The 17,499-nt window shown below is 41.2% G+C and overlaps 1 protein-coding gene across 1 annotated transcript in view; it reads left to right on the top strand.

Annotated features, from left to right (window-relative positions):
• Positions 1-17,499, top strand: part of DIS3L2 (DIS3 like 3'-5' exoribonuclease 2) — a 167,093-nt gene that overhangs the window by 18,531 nt on the left and 131,063 nt on the right. The gene's annotated exons all lie outside the window — the stretch shown is intronic.

Below are 17,499 nucleotides of genomic sequence, written 5' to 3'. Positions count from 1 at the left end.
TCTGTGCACTGTCACACAGTGGAAGATGACCAGTGGTTTATATGCATCAATAGCAATTTTCTTAATACTGCTAACATAAGAAATCTTGCTTGTTACTTGCTATTATCCTTCACCCAAGTAATGTACAAATCAATACCCTAGAACCTGTAACTGTGTCAGAATCTTTTCCTGCAACATCTTGAAGAATTGCAAGTGATGATTTCAATCAAGTTTCTTGTTTAAGAGGTGCTGCCCAAAGCACTGAGAGGAAAATTAAAATTTTTTTTCCGATCATTTTTTCCAGCAGGTTCCTCACTGCTTCAGTAGTTGTTCTTGACATCACTTCTCAGCGTGTGTGCACTGATAGGACAACTGGTGCATGTTTTCGTAGGTCCTGTTTTCCTTTTTTTTTCCCAGCCTACTTGGAGGTTTTAAAAAAAGTGTTGGTAATGACTTTAGGAAAATACTGCAGGACAGACTGCTGCTCTACTCCCTGCCAAAAAAAGCAGTCACTTTGGTGTGCTTCCTTGCTTTCTCACTGTTTCTGTGAATTTATTTTTGTTTTGTGTTCTGTCACGTTAGGTAATAACTGTTTTGTTAAAGTAGGGCCTGTCTGTCTCATGATTTGTTTAGGTTTCCAGTATGCTAATGATTCATCCATCTTCAGCTGTATCATCTCCTGGAGTTGAAACATTTCTTTGTTTTTAGCTTTATCGGAATTATTTTAAAGCAGAGAGCAGTGCCAAAACACATACTTTTAATTGAGCAGCTTTGAAAGTGTGAAAATAAAGACTTGGCATGATCTAATTAGCACTTGTGTATTTTGGTTGCAAAAAGTGACTGGTGAAGAATTCCCCAGACATCATTCTTTGTTCTGTCTGAAAAAAATCCTGCATAAAGGTATATATCCTGCTTAGTCCTTCTTGGTGCTTCGAAGTTTTGACTGTAAAGCTTTAGCTAATTAACTGGCTGCCAGGGCGGGCACCCCCCTGTTCTTGTTCCTTGTTTGTTGGAATGAGCATTAGCTGCTTTATTTGTAAGCTCTGTAGAAACTGGCATTTCTTTTCCTGTGGTCTCTTTAAGTCTCACATGGCAGCTTGTTTGCTGTATTACTGGTGTCTGGAGGAAGTCCCAAGGAGATGTGTGATGTGGGAGGGTTATCTCAGCAGCTTCTTTTTCTTCATGACCTAATGACTGTTCAGAGGAATGGGGTGGTGAGTTCTGGTAAAAGCCTTTTACTGTGGTGACCAGGTAACTCACCTCCATGCCCTACTTGACTTTTTCCAGTTAAGTGTATTTCCTCCAGGGTTTTATCTTCCTTTTTGATGTCTGATTGCCTTTTTTTCTCTGCACACCAGGTTTGCAGCTGTAGCCCCTTGCAGTAACAACAGCTGTTTTGATGGTCTGGCTTAGGTTTGGACTTGTAGCTCTTCTCCCCTCTGGTGTGAAGATGAGAGGTTGTCTGGTGACAGACATCTTCTTTAAGGGGTCCCATCCACAACAAATCTGGGCAGAGCCCACTGTGTGCAACAATGCTGTGGGACACACAGCCTGTCCAGCTCTATGAATTTGGGAACAGCTCCCTGCCCACTTCAGCACAGTTTCTTTCTAACCAAGTACAATCCCCAGACCTTCAGGCTCAGAGCCTTGGCGAAGCAGCTGGGTAACTGGGGAGCTTCACAAATACCTTTCCATTCAGCCATTGTCTCATGGTTATCTCTTAAATGTACAATTGGCTGCTGGTGTTAGAGAGGCAGCAGCTTATGGCCTCCCTGCTCATTTCTTTCAGTATCTCCTTATTAAAACCATCCCCCGTGATTCTTTACAGGGACCACACCTGGTTGTGTTACCTGGCAGGAACAGTGTCACCACCACTGCTGCCCCTCACTGGGAACAAATGGTTCATCTACCTCTAGTTTATTTACCTTGCTGAGCCAGAGTCTAATGCTATGGATGAGTGCTGTGTTGGCAAGCCACCTGGTGCTTGAGCTCACTTCTTGAGGTCTGCATTGTAGCATGTAGACATACCCAAGGTTAATGGCTGGCCATTAGTTTAATCTGGTTTAGTTAGGTAGCTGTGCTTCAGGCATAGTCAGAGCAGTGTTTTGACAGCATTGGATTGCTTTATCTGCTCCTCCTGTTTTTTTCCCCCCATATTCCCAAAGCTTTCTCTAAGACTATTCTTTTTTCTTCTCTGCACAGTTGTTGAACTGTGGATGTAGTGTTTATCAGCTCAGATTCGCGTCTTGGAAACTTAACTTACCTTTTTATGTAAGGTTTTATCACTAAAGCATGGTAACATTTCCTGGCAGGATATGCATTGTTCAAATTCATTTGCAGGAAAAAAAAAAGCCTAGAAGCCGGATGGCTCCCCTCTTGTAAGGTTCAAAAGTTTGTAAAGCAAAAGAAGGAAAATGTTCTTCATGGTACCTGACATCATTTTAGTCCCACCATCCTGCTTTCCCATGGGGTGTCTCCTATCAGTGGCTAAGATATAACAGAGCCCAAAGACTAGGTGTGGTGGCAGCTCTCACTGTCAAGTAAAGGAAAGGCTGGGAGGGGAAGGCTGGCCTTGTCAGGGCAGTGTCTCCGTCTATACAGTAATTTCCTATGGGCTGACTGAGACCTTGGGCAGACTTTTTGCTAACAAACTCACTGCCACATGTCAAAATTAATACTTCTTTTTTTTTCCCCTCCATTGTCTTTTTGTCAGTGAAGAAGTCAGAGTTATCCAATGGTCAATTATTTATCTGTCCACCCTCCTGCTCCAGCAAAGCCACTTAAGCAACTTGACAACACTTGTTTCTTGAGGATAAGTAGCACTTATCACTGCAGCAGCCAGTATCAGTGACGTGGGCATGGTCCTGGGGCTGGAGGGTTGTCTTTGAGCAATTAGTTGCTATGATCATAAATAAACTTTTAGGCTGTGCTTCAGAGCTCCAGTTCCCAAGCACTGATTTTTGTTAAGTGCTTTGTGAAAGGAAAATAATAATAATAAAAAAACCCCCTGCAGTTAAGCTAATCTCCTCTAACAATGTATAACACGTTCTGAGGACCTGTGCTTGAGGGAAGGGCGTTGTACCAAGTGACAGACAACAAAATATACATAACTCTGCAGGGCTTTTGTGGATTTAGGACATAAAGCTCCCAACACTGGCGTATCACCCTCTCTTGAGTAAACACTCTGGTTTCACCCGCTAAGAATCGATTACTGTAGACAGCTCAAAGTATTTGTCAAATACTCTTCCTTCGAGTATTTTACATCCGGATCCTTTTGTCCTCATCAACTTGCCTCAACACCTCTGCTTAGCAGGCTGGGCAGGCTTCCTCCAACCCCTTCTTGTGGAACAAATGTTGTACTCTGCAGCCTTTACTGCATTTCTAGCTGGTGGCATAGGTTGATCCATGTCCCTTAGGTGAGGTGAGACACCAGGATCGAAGCAAATACCTGCATCTAATGAGTGGCTTTATGCCCAAGTGTCTCTTCCCCTCTGCAGATGTGAAGAGGTGTAGAGACGTGGTTCCTATGTCCTGGCTAGCAAGAAACTCAACTCTTTATTTAGACTGCATTAATTATTTTTAGTGTAAAGTGTGTTTCCAGTGGAGTCCATGGCTGGATGTACTGTACATCATAGGATTTTGATATTAAAAAGTGATTAGAAAATAACAGCATTGTATTTTAAATTTGCTACAGATGCTGCCTGCTTAGTTGCTGCCACCTTTCAGAGTTTAAGTCTTTTTTATTTTCCATCATTAGTCAGAACAGCACCAGGATAAATACCTTCCTGCCTGCATCGCATCCCCTCCTCTCTGAAATGAAAAATAATGTGGGCTTAGCAAATCCTCCACTCTTTTCCAAGATATACCAGGGGAACCTTGCTTTATTTCTTTGCCAGGTATAAGTAATCTTTTCCTTACAATAAAAACCCAATGTGTCTCACCTCCCCCCTCTCCTTCCCATGTTAATTATCTTTGATGCATAGTTGTGAAAAAAATTCCAGCACAGTGTTCCTAATATTCTCACTGTGTGGAAGTAAATACAGAATAAATGAGTTCAGAACAAAAAAACCCAGTTCATGTGTATTTGATAAATGACTGGCACTACAAACAAGGATTATTTTTAAAATTTCCACTGAAGAAGTTTTAAATGGTACCTTAATTCTTTACACACTACAAAATATTCTTTATAGTTTAAAAAACATAGTTAAAGTTAATCAACCTTTCTGTGTTACAAACTCAGAACTGAGTGCAGTTCTACGTTAAAACTTGTTCTGAGCAGAAAACTTCAGAGGCTTTTGTTGAGGTCAGTATTTTATGGACAAAAATTTAAGTCTTTTTGGTGATTTATTTTTTTTTTTCCCAAATAAAAGTAAAATTTTATAGAATCATAAAATCATTAAGGCTGGAAGGGACCTTAAAGATCATCAAGTTCCAGCCCCCCCCCGCCATGAGCAGGGAACCCTACCACTAGATCAGGTTGCACAAAATCTTGTCCAACCTGGCCTTAAAAACCTCCAGGGATGGGGCACCAACAGCCTCCCTGGGCAACCCATTCCAGTTCCTCACCACCCTAATAGTGAAGAATTTCTTCCTAATATCAGACCTAAATCTCCCCTCTTTGTTTAAAACCATTACATCACTATCTTCTCTGATAAAAAGCCCCTCCCCAGCTTTCCTGTAGGCTCCTTTCAAGTACTGGAAGGCTACTATGCAGCTGATGACTCCAGGATGAAAATTTGACATGTGTGTTACCTCCTTGGCTAGGGGGGAAAAAAGAAAAGGCCCAAAGTCTTTAGGATGTATTTAAAGTTTTGGTATTTTGTGGAGTTGCTTTGGAAAAGCTCATATTCATTAGAAGTGAATACCCTGGGAATCTAGCAAGTTGTGCAAGTGCACGTGACAGTTTTGATGTGATAGGTGAGCATGTTAGGCAAATGATGGGGAAACTTCATCTTAAGTGATTGTTGGCATGTTAGACAGGAATGAGCCGCTCCCTCTGGAGGTCAAGAGTACGTTGGTATTTGTGTGGCAATTTTTGACTGTTCAAAAGGAACAAGAGCAGTTTAAATTCCCAAGTAATATGTAGTTGTATGAACTGTATGTAGCCTGCAAGGTTTCCAGCTAATATGCTGGAGTAACTTTAAAAAGTTCTGTCTTTCATCATTAAAGATAAGTAAGATTGACTACTCCTTGTACTATGGGGCTGTAGCCTGCTTGTTTTTACTGTACCTCTGCTGCAATATCCATGTTCCATATGAATTGCTACAAAATATTTATACAGGTGAGAACAGTGTCTATAGTGAAACTGACTTGTGTATTAATTTACTTTGACCCTTAATTTCAAAGCACCATAGCCACATGTGGTTTTACTTTTAGGTCAGATCAGTGCTGATCCCAGCTCATTGTTTTATATAATTGTCAGTTTCAAATGCTGTTAAATGTTTAAGCTGCATCTTTCGGTTACAAATTCACAGCTTTCTTCAGTGCCATTTGAAGTGGAATTTGGTGGGAGCAGCTCATAAAGTCAGGATGAGAGGATAAAATAAGAGGCGTATAGTTGAATGGTGTGAGCAGTGAAACTGGTTTTCATCTAGTGTTTGAAGTTTTAGCTTTATTTTTAACTAGCCTAGTCTAAGTTTGATAAATTGAGGGTGTATGTGACTGTGTTGGGCAAAGAAAGCAATGTTCTGTTAAGAAATTATGAAAACCATTCATATTGCAGTGCTTGGGTAGAACATTTTAATTGTACTCGTAGGACTGTGCATAATGCAGTAAAATAACTTCTGGGACATTTTAAGACAACTTTACAATGTGGTCAAATTAGAAAGAAAATTATGAGTTATGGATTGAGCAACTTGTTTAGTTTTATTATGGTGGAGTCCTGTTAAGATTTTACAAGGAAGCAGGTTTGATCATGTACTTGGTTTGAAGTCAAGTTTGTGTTGCTGATAGCCTTTGCTCTTCAGAAGCTTTTCTTGGTTGGTTTGAACATGCTCCTCAGAGGAAGGATGCCTTTGGTGACTGGCTGTGTCTGCTCGGGGCAGGCAGCACAGGTACGTTGGTACGGAGTGGGAACCAGTCCCTCCCTGGAGCTGGAAGACATGGTGTGAACTGGTAGGTTATTGATAACCTTTTGTATGTTTAACAAGGCAAATCCTTCCGTTTAATTGTTTCACTGTGAACAAATGCTTATCACCTGATATTTTTGGACTTGTATCCCTTTTAATTTGTTTTGGATCAGGGACTGTAAGAGCCATTTAATAATCTGCAGCTTGTAGCAAAAGCTTGAGCTGTAGAAAAAGACAGTGAAGGGTAGCTGGGGCTTCTGGGGGGTGCTGCCCCACCAGAGTGCCTGTGGAGCTGCTGATGCCACCAAGAGGAATTTCTGTGCAGGGGCCCCTCACAGGGTACAGAGCAAGTATTCTCCAGCTTATGGTAACTGCTTAAGCAAGAATTGCAGTTACTCCTAGTGCCTAATGGGCAACCTCCCAGTGTCATTTCTCCTAGTGCTGTGTAACTTTGGGGCTAGGGGCCATAAAGTCCTTTATTCAGTAGTCTGGGGGAAAGAACAAGTAGACTGATGTGGGCAGTACTTCACACTACTCCTACATCACCTTCTTTATTTACCTTAAAATCATAGAATTGTAGAATAATTCTGGTTGGAAGGGATCTTTAGAGGTTATCTGATCTACCAGCCCTGCAGTGAGACATCTTCAAATAATCAAATTGCTCAGGGCCCTGCCCAACCTGACCTTAAGTGTTTTCTGGGATGGGGCATCTACCACCTCTCTGGGCAACCTGTGCCAGTGTTTCACCACCCTCATTGTAAAAGATCTCTTCCTTAAGAAGAAACCTTCTCTCTATGCATTCTCCATCCCCGAGTGCCAGGACCCAGCACAGCTAAACTGGATGTGGAAGTGATGACTTTGGGTTCCCAAACGGAGAAGTGGGATTTGAATTTGGATCCCCAGCAGCCCAAGACCAAACTGCTGTGTGAAGTGATTTCTTCTGATAATGTTATTATGGCAGACATAGTGTTGTACATGGTACAATGGCAGATTAGCTTGAAGGGTGAACAGACATTTCAGAACAAGGCAGAGAATTTGAGGAGATAGTAAGCCAAAAGGAAGTAGAGGATGTAATGTGTTTTCTTGAGAGAGCATTAACTTTTCACGTGTCCCCAGCTCTCCAGGCAATGTAGATGCTTTGGTTACTGATAATCTTGGATATGGCAGCTATCATCTATAGGTAGAATGGGAGCAAGCAAGTTGGAAGGTTTCCATGTCAAAGCCACTGGTTTTGCTGGTGAGAAAGCAAATGGAAAGAGTTTCCTAAAGCAGTGGACTGCCTGGGTAGGACCTGAGAACTTGCCCTTCCTCCTTTATCAGCTTAAGATGAATGGCTCAGTCATTGTTAGCTGCATGGTGTATTTCGTTATTGGAGACCTGTCAGAAGAGTTGATTAATAATCCAGAGCACTTGGATTCAACCTGATAAAACTAATCATAACAAAAGTACTTGAGTGCCTAACTTGAAGCTGTGAAGAAAATCCTGTTGTCCTGTTATCTTAAAAGAGTGTGTATAAGAGAGAGCTAGCTTTTTATTTTTTTATTTTTTTTCCCCTAAGTAAACATAACTCCACTGGTGAGTTGCAGGCAACGGTACCGTTTCCAGAGGCAGCTTTCCAAGCCTCCCCATGATGAAGTGAAGCTGAGATTTAGTCCTGTCACTTGTGGTGTTTCAAGTGTGTGCTTCTCAAGACCTCATAAGTTACACGACAGAAGTTGTTATGGAAACAGCTTAATTAAATGATACATAAATATTAGCAATGAACACAAATTTACTTTCTTCTTTTCTGGCAAGGCCTGCCTTGTCACTGGATGCAAATTTGCCTTTTTCTTTCTTTCTTGTTTTAAGTTGCTTAAACAATTTATTATTAACATATTGACTGTATTGCAGTTCACTTTTGTGGATATTATTGAAATCACCTCCTCCAGGTAGGGAAAATTATGAAATGTCATCCCAAAATTACTTCTACTGAGGAGAATGTTGAGCGAATGAAGATCTGAGTTCAGAAGGTCTGTATGGAGTGGCGTTGAATTTACCAGGTTTGTTTAATGAGGGAATTGAAAGAGCAATGTAGTTGTTGGCTCAGGGTCCAGTAAATGCACAGATGTATTGCAAGGGGGAGATGCTCCTTTCCTTTCTGGTAAAAAGGACTGTAATTTTTAGTAATGAATGTTTGCAGGGAGCAAAGTCCAGACTTTGCATTTGAGCTGGCTACCTTGTAAAGAGTTGATTTGATTTCCTTGTTCCGTAATTTCCAGTGTTGAAGTGAGAGTTCTTGTTGGATGACTAATGCATTTCAGCACTAGTTAAGGCACTTTTGGAGACTCAGTATTCTTCATATATTAAATATTTTATTAATGACATAAGCAGGTGTCAAGGCTAGTTCACAGTCACATATTTTTGAGCCATGCTTCTGTATTTTGCCATTCTCAGTTTCATTTTGCTCAAGTGTTGAATGGGGTTAACACTTGACACTGTGGTGCTTCCTCATGTGGCCTGTTAGCAGCTCAGCTTTCTACCTTTTAACACAACCAAGCACATAATTTTTCTTGTGTTTCTGCTTTGCATTATGGTGTTTGCTCCATATTTGTTAAGAGAATTAGAAGTGTGTTCAGACCACCACTGATTTTTTCTGGTCAGTATCATCTTCCAGGCAATGTTGCAGGTAGCTCCTTGCTGCTTTTGCATAGCTTGTGAAATTTGGTTTGCTACAGCATGCTGCCACCCATTCCGTGCTAGAACACAAGTTTATCCTGGGGCAGAGGGGAGAACTCATGGCAAGTTGTAGTGCAGACCTTTAGACTGTCACCAGGGAGCAGTTGGCTTTTGTGTGAACGTCTGAGCTGGACACGTAATAGAGGTGGGCTTCATAGGGCTGAGCCAAGAGATGAAATTGACAAAACTGAATATAAATCAATATATTAATAATTTATGGGAATGGCCAAGCTATTAGGATTTGGAAGCATGATTCAGAGGTTTGCCAGGTTAGCATGTGATGACCACTAGAAGAGTTTGCTCAGGAGAAATGAGTTAGAAAGTAACTCAAGCCTTTCTAAAAAAACCCTCTTGCTCAATCAGAATTTAATGACCAAGGTGATGGCTTTATGCAGCCATCATCAGTACTTAATTCCCCAGTATTTTTAGTTTGCACCTGTTTTACTGATCTCATAACTGGCCATTGTTACAGAATGAAAGTGGAATTTGGTTGTGAGACCAACTTTTCTTTTCTGGATGGGATATGAACTACCTATGGCAATAATGTTTCTGTGCTTGTGATTATGGGCACTGTCAGTATTTCCATTATAAATTTCAGGATATTTTTTTTTAAAGGAGCTTAAAACTCAGTTATAAAGATTTGTTCTTGGCAGAAAACTTATATACAACATCTCAGTTTGAATAAGGGTTTTTAATGAATTTTGAGAGAGGGAGAGAACCTGGACTGCTGTGTAAGTTGAGGTTACAGAGGAAAATTATACATTGAAATCTCCTGTGGTACTCAGCTTGCAGAGAAGTAGTACAACAGAAATCCCCCTGTGTTAGTTCATTGCCCTGCATTAAATTTTAAATTGAGTTATAACAATTGAGCTTAACTATTCAGTGGAGAAGCATCCATTGCCAGGGAGGAAAAACAGGCCAGAGAGTACCTGGAATCAAGAAGCAGGGAACTCTGTGGTGCCCAGTCCTTTCCAGTGCTTGTTGCAGGGAGAGGCTTTACAAATTGCTGGTTGCAAAGGTGAAATTTCCTATTTACTGCATCTTTTAGTGCTGTAGGAGATGCTCAGAGACCATATTTAATCAATGTATATTTTCACTGGATTAAATCAACCTGAATATTGATGTCATGAAAATAAGCTGAGAAGCCTGGTGGAGGATGCTGATGCATTTTACTCTTCTAATAAACACTGCTGCGAAATTTAATGAAGCATACCATGTTGCTAAAGGTAAATGCAAGCAAACTGAGCTATATACATTTTGCTTGAGGTGCTTGCTTTTTAATAAGATTCGTCAGTAAGTAATGTGAGCAGATCCATGTGACGCAAATCCCAGCAGTTGTTTCCCTGCCACCATTTCAAGAGGAAACCTGGTGATACTAATTGTTTTCACTAGACAGAGAAAAAACACCGCAGGACACACGTCCTCAGCAAAATGCTGAGCATCACCCATCTGTTTCAAGAAGTCTTTCCTACCTTGAGCCCTTAGTTGTAAATGCAAGCTCAAGTGATTTTACTTGAATTCCATGAAGATGGGCTTCTTTGAAAGGTAATCTGTGTGTAACCTTCTCGGTCTCATCTATTTCTTCCTGTTAGTGTTTTGTCTTTAATAAAAACTTCCTAGAAGTTCTGTTGAACATAAACAATGTTGTACACATTTTGGTGCAGCATTCAGCATGATGTGTCCCGTGGTTCTGACTGGGACAACTGAGCACAGCCAGAAAACAGTCCTGGCAAGGATGCCTTTTGTCAGAGGTAATGGTGTGTGGAACCTGTGCCTTGAGTGGACATTTCCTTGGCTTTCAGCAGTAAAAGACAGATACCTCAATTCCTGGAAGACATACCCACTATTGTGCTCTTACACCTTTCTTTCTAGCATGTCTTTTGTTGTTGCAGGTTTGCAACTCACCTCTAGGAAGAGATTAGTATTTTGGTACTGTTACTGTTGTGTGTATAGATGAAGCTCCATAACAAGAAAAAGTCACAGCAGAAAGGTAGTTACAAGAGTTTCTTGGTTAAACTAGTTTTGCTGCTGGAGGAGAGTACAAAGAAGATGTTTGGATAAAAAATTTAGTTTTCTGTTATTGTAATAGACAATTACCTATGTATTTCAGAATTGCTACTTGAAACTCTAGTTTTAAATGTTTTAGCCAAGGTATGAACTAATTCTGGGTAGGCATAAATAACCAAATTGCCAAAAATTCCTATTAGTAAGTGCCTGAAACTTAAGAGGTAGCTGAGCTGTGGTTATAACTATGTAGTCATTCTTTGCTTCTGTTTTGCTGTTTTAATGATATTCCCAAGTGTAATACAACAGAATGATGTCTCAGGTCATCTTTAAATAGGAATTCAGTAATTGCTGTGATTAGTGAGAAGCCTCTTAGCTTTGCATGTAGAAGTAAGAATCTGATTTCTCCCAATGACAAAAAAAGTGGTGCTTTGTTTTTGGAACTGTGGGACATGTGTTTCCATCCTGTCTTAATTTCAACTAGCTGCTGTAAATAAGCTAATGCTGACCTTTGGATATGTGAGTACCTGCTGTGAGAGTCTCACCTATGATTTTGAAACCCTGAACACTGTCTGTGTGGTTAAGCCTTAGTCCCTGGGTGGGAAGAAGAGAGACAGAAAGGAAGAGGAAAGAGTTCATGGAAAGTGAAATGATGTGTTAGTGTTTCTAAGAAGCCCCCAAGAGTTAACTAATGCTTTCAACCTAGGCAAAGTATTTGGAAACATCAATCCTCACATATGCATGTTTTTCAGTGCCCATCTGATGGAGAAGGCACTGAATTCACAGTGGTCTTGGTGTGTATGACTGGAACTGGGCAGCAGTGCAGCATGCCAAATTACAGTTAACCTAATGATCAGTTGATGTCTCAACCCATTTCTTAGAGGATGGAGCTGCTAGTATCAAGAAACCACTCTGGTAGATTGTACTTTTTGGCTCCTGTATAGGAAATGTAGTGTTCAAGTTGACATCCAGTCTTCTGCTGCTAGAGGTCTTTAAGTCTCCTCGCATGTGTCTCCAGCACCTGTTACGGAATCCCTTTACCTTCACACCAAAACATAAGTATCTGCAAAGGAAGCTCTGGCTGTTTGTGTGCTGTTTACTTTAGTAGTATCATGTTGCCATTGGAGGAGGCTGTTTTTCTTGGTTGAAACCATATTTTGATGCAGTTATAATCTGATTTAGGAATTAATGTAGGTGCCAGTTTCCCTGGTGTGACAGGATAGTTACTGTAGGAGTAGCATCTAATTTTGCTGAGCTCATTTGATGGGATTGAGGCAGGCATAGCAGGATGCACTCAGCCTGGAGCAGCTGCATTTTGCCTTCTGTGTCCTCAAAGGAGCAGTTGATCACAATGCAAGTGCAAGATTGTTCCTGCAGAAAATAAAGATAGGGCAGCCTGGCTGACTGAATGCAGCCCTGAAGATGGATGGCTGGAAAGACTAAAGAGCTAAGAACTATTTGAATCAGTCTTAGAGTTGGAGTCTTGGTGACACTTCAGCAATGACTTGGTTAGGTTCCTGATGCTCCTTTCCCACTGCGTGAATAAATAAGCAGATCTGGGCTGACTGAACACACCAGTCAAAGGAAGTTCCCACTGGGGCACATATACTCCAAAAACTTCCATAAATTGTTCTGTAATATGACAGTTTCCAATTATGGGTATTCATAATAAGAGGCTTATTGGCAATCAGTAATCCAAGTTCACTGTGGAAATTTCTATTGCTTTTCTTGGCCTCTGTGCACTTCCTGAACAGTGTGTGCTTTGTCCCAGGTGTGCCATTCTGGGCTTTGAAAGTGTGTCAAAACACACTGGGCTGAGACCCCTGGGAACGGGCACTCGGAGCCCGATCAAAAGAAATAAAAAAAGCAAATGAGGGGCTTAAGGCATGAGCCCCAACATATTAATTCATGGTTGGTTTGTTTGTTTCCTGCCTTGATGAGTTAAAGGGCTGAACACAAGTAAGAGTTTTTCGTAGACATATGGAAAACAATTTTTACACAGTTCTGAACAAAGCTTTGACCTACATAGCCTTGGGAGGTACAGGTATGCAAATATCTTGGATAGTCTTTCCAGTACTTTTTGATTAGTTTGCATTGTCAACCCACTTTCCTCTAGCAGGCATGTGCAGGTACAGGCATGTTTGGTTTATGAAATGTTGAATAAGTCTTCCAAGAGTATCTCTGTTTTCAGGAAATACGTTTTTCATACATACTTGTATTGTTTAAAAAGAAAAAGGCTGTAATGGATAATAGTTTGGGTTTGTGTGAGCCAACGGTGTGGTTTGCTTGGCATTGCAGCTTTCAAATTATACCCACTAAGCACAAGTAGATTCTTTTCTGATTACATGCAAGCACTGTATAATAATTACATCTTTAAATATATATATTGATTAATGGTATTGTCTTGAAGTTGCAAGTAATCCAAAAGCCTATCTGCTTCTTCAGATCAGATACAAACTGAATGTCTTTCTGCAGTAGTTTGCTGAAAATGCAGTGATTTCAGAGAATCATACCTTTGGAGATGTAACCTTACATTGTTCTCTTACTCTAATCCACTCCTCTTGAGTGATTTATTCTAGGCACTGTGCATTGTAGGTTTTGTCCTGGCACCCATTCCTGTAGTGTTGCAGTGCCTGTCCACATTAGCAGAAAAAGATGGCTGGGAGACAGTTTTAAACAAAAATATGTTAAACCAAAAAAGAAAAGAACACACACTCAAAGAAAAGAAAACCAGTTCCAGTTAGCAGAGAGGGTTTTGCTGCCAGTATGGATGGGGCATAATTTGATTTAAATGACTTTTGAAAAACAGTTCTCAAAATTGTTCCATGCATTTTCTTCTTGGCTACTGTTGAAAATATGGAGCCGAATATTTTCTGTGATGTTTCAAACCAATATATTCTGGCAACCTCAGCTGGGCCCTGTGCATTACACTCTTGTTTCCAGTTTGCTGTGGCCTGGAGTGCAACACACAGCTCATGAGATGCACCAAAGTGGGAGGTCTTGTGAGGATCAGGCAATACAAAGGCCCAAGGTACAAGGAACATTTCACTGGGGTCCAGCAGGGAGGCTGCCAGTTTTAAGGGCCTCTTTTATGAAAGGAATTTGCTTATAGGAGACAGAGGAACTGTGTGTGCCTCATCGGATTTTGTGAGTGTGTAGGAGACAGCGGATTCCTGGATGTTGTTAAATACTGGATGCTGAACTAGATCTTTTGCAATTCCCTGGGGTCTAACTTTTCTAAGTAGAGAGATTTGCTGTACAGATGATGGGTGATGGATAAGTATTCATCACTGCTTTGAATCTGACAACATACAGCAGCATAAAAGAATAGAGCGCTGGTTAGGAAGCCATGGCTGGGACACAAGATGTTTGCTGTATCACTTCTGCTCCAGGGACTTCTGTGTTTTGGGGAATGCATGTGGGAAGGTCGGTGCAATCCCACTAGGTATTTTGAAAATAGAGGCTGTTCAAATCCTGGGGGCGGCAGCAGGGGTGTGAAGTGTGAAACAGGTTTGTTGATCTGGCTATAACAATTCACAGCAATTTGTAATGCTGTTGGGAGCCCTTACCAGGTTGGCTTATCTACAAAGGAGATAGTACATTGTTCCCTGCAGGTGGGCATGTCTCCTTGACACCATTATGCTTATGTCTAAATATCACAGCAGTTTTGAAGTGTGAATCCCCTCAAGCCCAGTCAGATCTCTTTTAGAGGTTATTCCCAAGTAATCCTTGGGAAAGATTGTACAGACTTACCAGGGACCTATTATAAGCCTTTACCAGTTCTGCTTCCAATGCAACATGGAGCAACTGTGAGCTCAGATATCTCCTCTGTAGGCTGCAGAGTGACTCCTTTTTGGAGTGGTGTGATCCACACCACTGCTGCTGTGACACATGAGGTACCTGTGCTAAGCAGGGAACCACTGCTTCTGACAACTTATTTTCTTGCTTCTCAGCAGTTGTTAGAAGGTAAAAAAGGCAGGGGCTTACAGATCAAGCTATTTAATTTATCCTACTGGGTCAACCAGATCAAATGAACCCAAGGGATCCATGGTCCTGATGTATCCTACAGGCAGCAGTGCAAGAGTCAGACTAAGGAGAGATGAGTCCAGGAAGACCACAGAGAGGTGGCAGGAAGGGAGTGAAGGCAGGAATAGACTTGAGGAGAGATGGGTACTGAGGCAACTGTCTACTGCTCAGTGTTAATGAAGTCTTGATCAACATGTTTGGAAGCAGACAGTAGGTGAGGGACAAGGGTCAGGGCAGTGTGATCAGGGAGCTTTCAGAGGCAAATGAGAAGTCAGAGGCCAGATAGGGAGTGGAGATATGTGGTGAGGAGACAGTTCTTGTTTTGGCTTTAGGATTCAGAAAGGTCAGTCTTAAGAATTTTCCCTGTTGATGCTTTTCCACTTGTTATTCTGGTTACTTGTGCAAGGTGGAAAGAGAAGGACTTGAGCAGGACTTGGAGTGGGACACACTGTAACCTGTGATGTTTAAGTACAGCCTGAACCACAGATGAGTGAGCTGTTCAGGAGTGAGGATTATTGGTGGAAGCAGGATGAAGTAGTGCGAAAAGGTGGCTGTTTGGAGGTACAGGGTTTTTTTTCTGCAGTTAATTGTTACTCATACAGCTGCCTGGCAAGCCCGGATGTAGGTCTGTCTGCTTTGTCTGCTTGGGCTAGACTAAATCTGAATGCTCTGTTAGATTACTTGAATTAACTCTGCAGTAAAATCTCACTTTGCAGGTTAGTCTGAGCAGAGAGGATGTAGGATGCTGTTGAGGGCAGAGGAGATGGCTTTGGGGATTCAGTAGATTTGATGGGCATCTTGCAGATTTGTCTCTATGTTCTTTGTTTTGAAAACACACACAATGGATTTCATTTGTTTCTCTCCCACTTCTCGCCTACTGCTGTGGGAGCTCTGGAAAATCGCTGTTTCCAAGAAACCTTTGTGTACTCAGATAATTTACCCCTTTGAATCCACGAGGAAGATGCTGTGACAAAACTGTGTGACATCTGGGAACAACAGAGCCTACTGGGGAAGAGCAAGCAGCCTTTTCCTAATCAAGAGGGAGGAATTTTAGTTTGGATGTTTATATGATTGTTGCATCCAATGTGATGCCTGGAATATAAACTATAATGTGCTATCTAGTGTAAAATAGCCATGTTGTGGGCTGTTAGTGTTTCCAGTGATTTAGAGTTAAAAGATTGTTAAAAAAAAAATATCTGATTCACAACAACAAAACCCAGTCTAACATTACTGTTAGTTTTAAAGATAACACCATAGCTGCTTCTGCTCAGACTGGTCACCTCTACTGAGTTGTCATTTTTGCCAAAGCTGTTTGGTGTTCATTGGATTATAAAGAGAAGGAAGTGTGATTGGGACAGGTGTTTTTTCTCTTATTGGAAATGCCATTTTTTCTTTATCCAAGAAGGAACTAGAGTGAGCCAGCCTTTGTTTGGTTGCTTTTTTCAGAAAAGCAAAGCTTTTTCCCTTGCAATATTTATGGCAGCTTGGCTCTAGCATGTATGTATGAGCGGTGACAGCATCCTCGTGTTAGCCAGGCTCCATTCCTACTCCCTCGTGAGTGAACATTAGGGAACCAGCTTTTAAGGGAAGGCTGTTTAATATGGCAAAAGCTGGGAGACTAATAGATGCAGGTGTTCACACCATTGGTATGAAATGTGGTGTTTGTGTTAGTGTTGTGGTAGCAACCGTCTTTTTAATGGTGAGATGGTGAGTTGGTCCAAAGTCCCTGTTTTCAGCTGTCTTCCTTTTGAAATAACCACTTCCAACCTGTTGCTGTTTCTGTAACTTGTTGCTTCACTAAGGCTCAACTGCAGAGAAGATAAATGACTCCAACATAAACTTTATACCCTTTCCCAGTATTGAGCATAACAACTTGTCTATAGCTAAAGCAAAACTTGTGTTTAACCAAGGTTTTGGGTTTTTTGTTGCGTTTTTTGTTTGTGTGTGTTTGTTTGTTTGAAGAAAGGCATTTTATCTTGGTTTGCAAACCTCAGAAGGTAGGTTTGGGCTGAAGAACTCGTTTCCCTTATAGCTGGTCCCCTATTTAGTCCTCCCTTTTTAAAGTGAGATCCCTGCCTGCTGTGAGTCTGTCTTCAGCTTCCACTCACTGACAAATCTACTGCACCTTTCTGTACAAGTGTGAGGAGCCTCTGTGCATTGTTTGTCTGCCTCAGTAAAGAAAGTTATAATTAATGATTTGCCACTTCTGAAATCTTTTGGATGTTACACATTTTGAGTGTGATAACTCATTATGAGGCATTTTGCTGGGTTTTGACTGATGTATGGAGAACAGGCGCTGTGCTATGTCATCTCTTTGTAATACCAGCATTTTGAGTGAGATGAAGAATTTCATTTTAACTGAATCTGTGTCCAAAACATCTGTGGTGAAGATGATCCTGCTTTCTTACCTGCAAGATGCTTCCTGTGAAGGAAGTCTCTGCACAAACTTCTGTTGCAAACAGTGACCCTATGTGGAAAGTTTTCAGCCATGCAAGGTGCATCCGTCCAACTGTGTCTAGTTCAGCAGTCGTCTCTCTCTTCAGATCTGAGGATTCATGGATTGCTTGTAAGGATCAGAGATTAATAAGTAAGAAAAGCCAACCTATTACTGTCAGGCTTAAACATTTTGGGGGCTTGGTACATTTATTAGAAAAAGCCTGGGGGTTGATAGCTCAAAGATTATTGAAAATCACTGGTCTGGTTCAGC

The sequence above is a fragment of the Chaetura pelagica genome, unplaced genomic scaffold (assembly GCF_000747805.2).
Source record: "Chaetura pelagica isolate M959 unplaced genomic scaffold, ChaPel_1.0 scaffold20, whole genome shotgun sequence".
Classification (NCBI taxonomy): domain Eukaryota; kingdom Metazoa; phylum Chordata; class Aves; order Apodiformes; family Apodidae; genus Chaetura; species Chaetura pelagica.
This window is presented reverse-complemented; position numbering and strand designations above follow the sequence as displayed.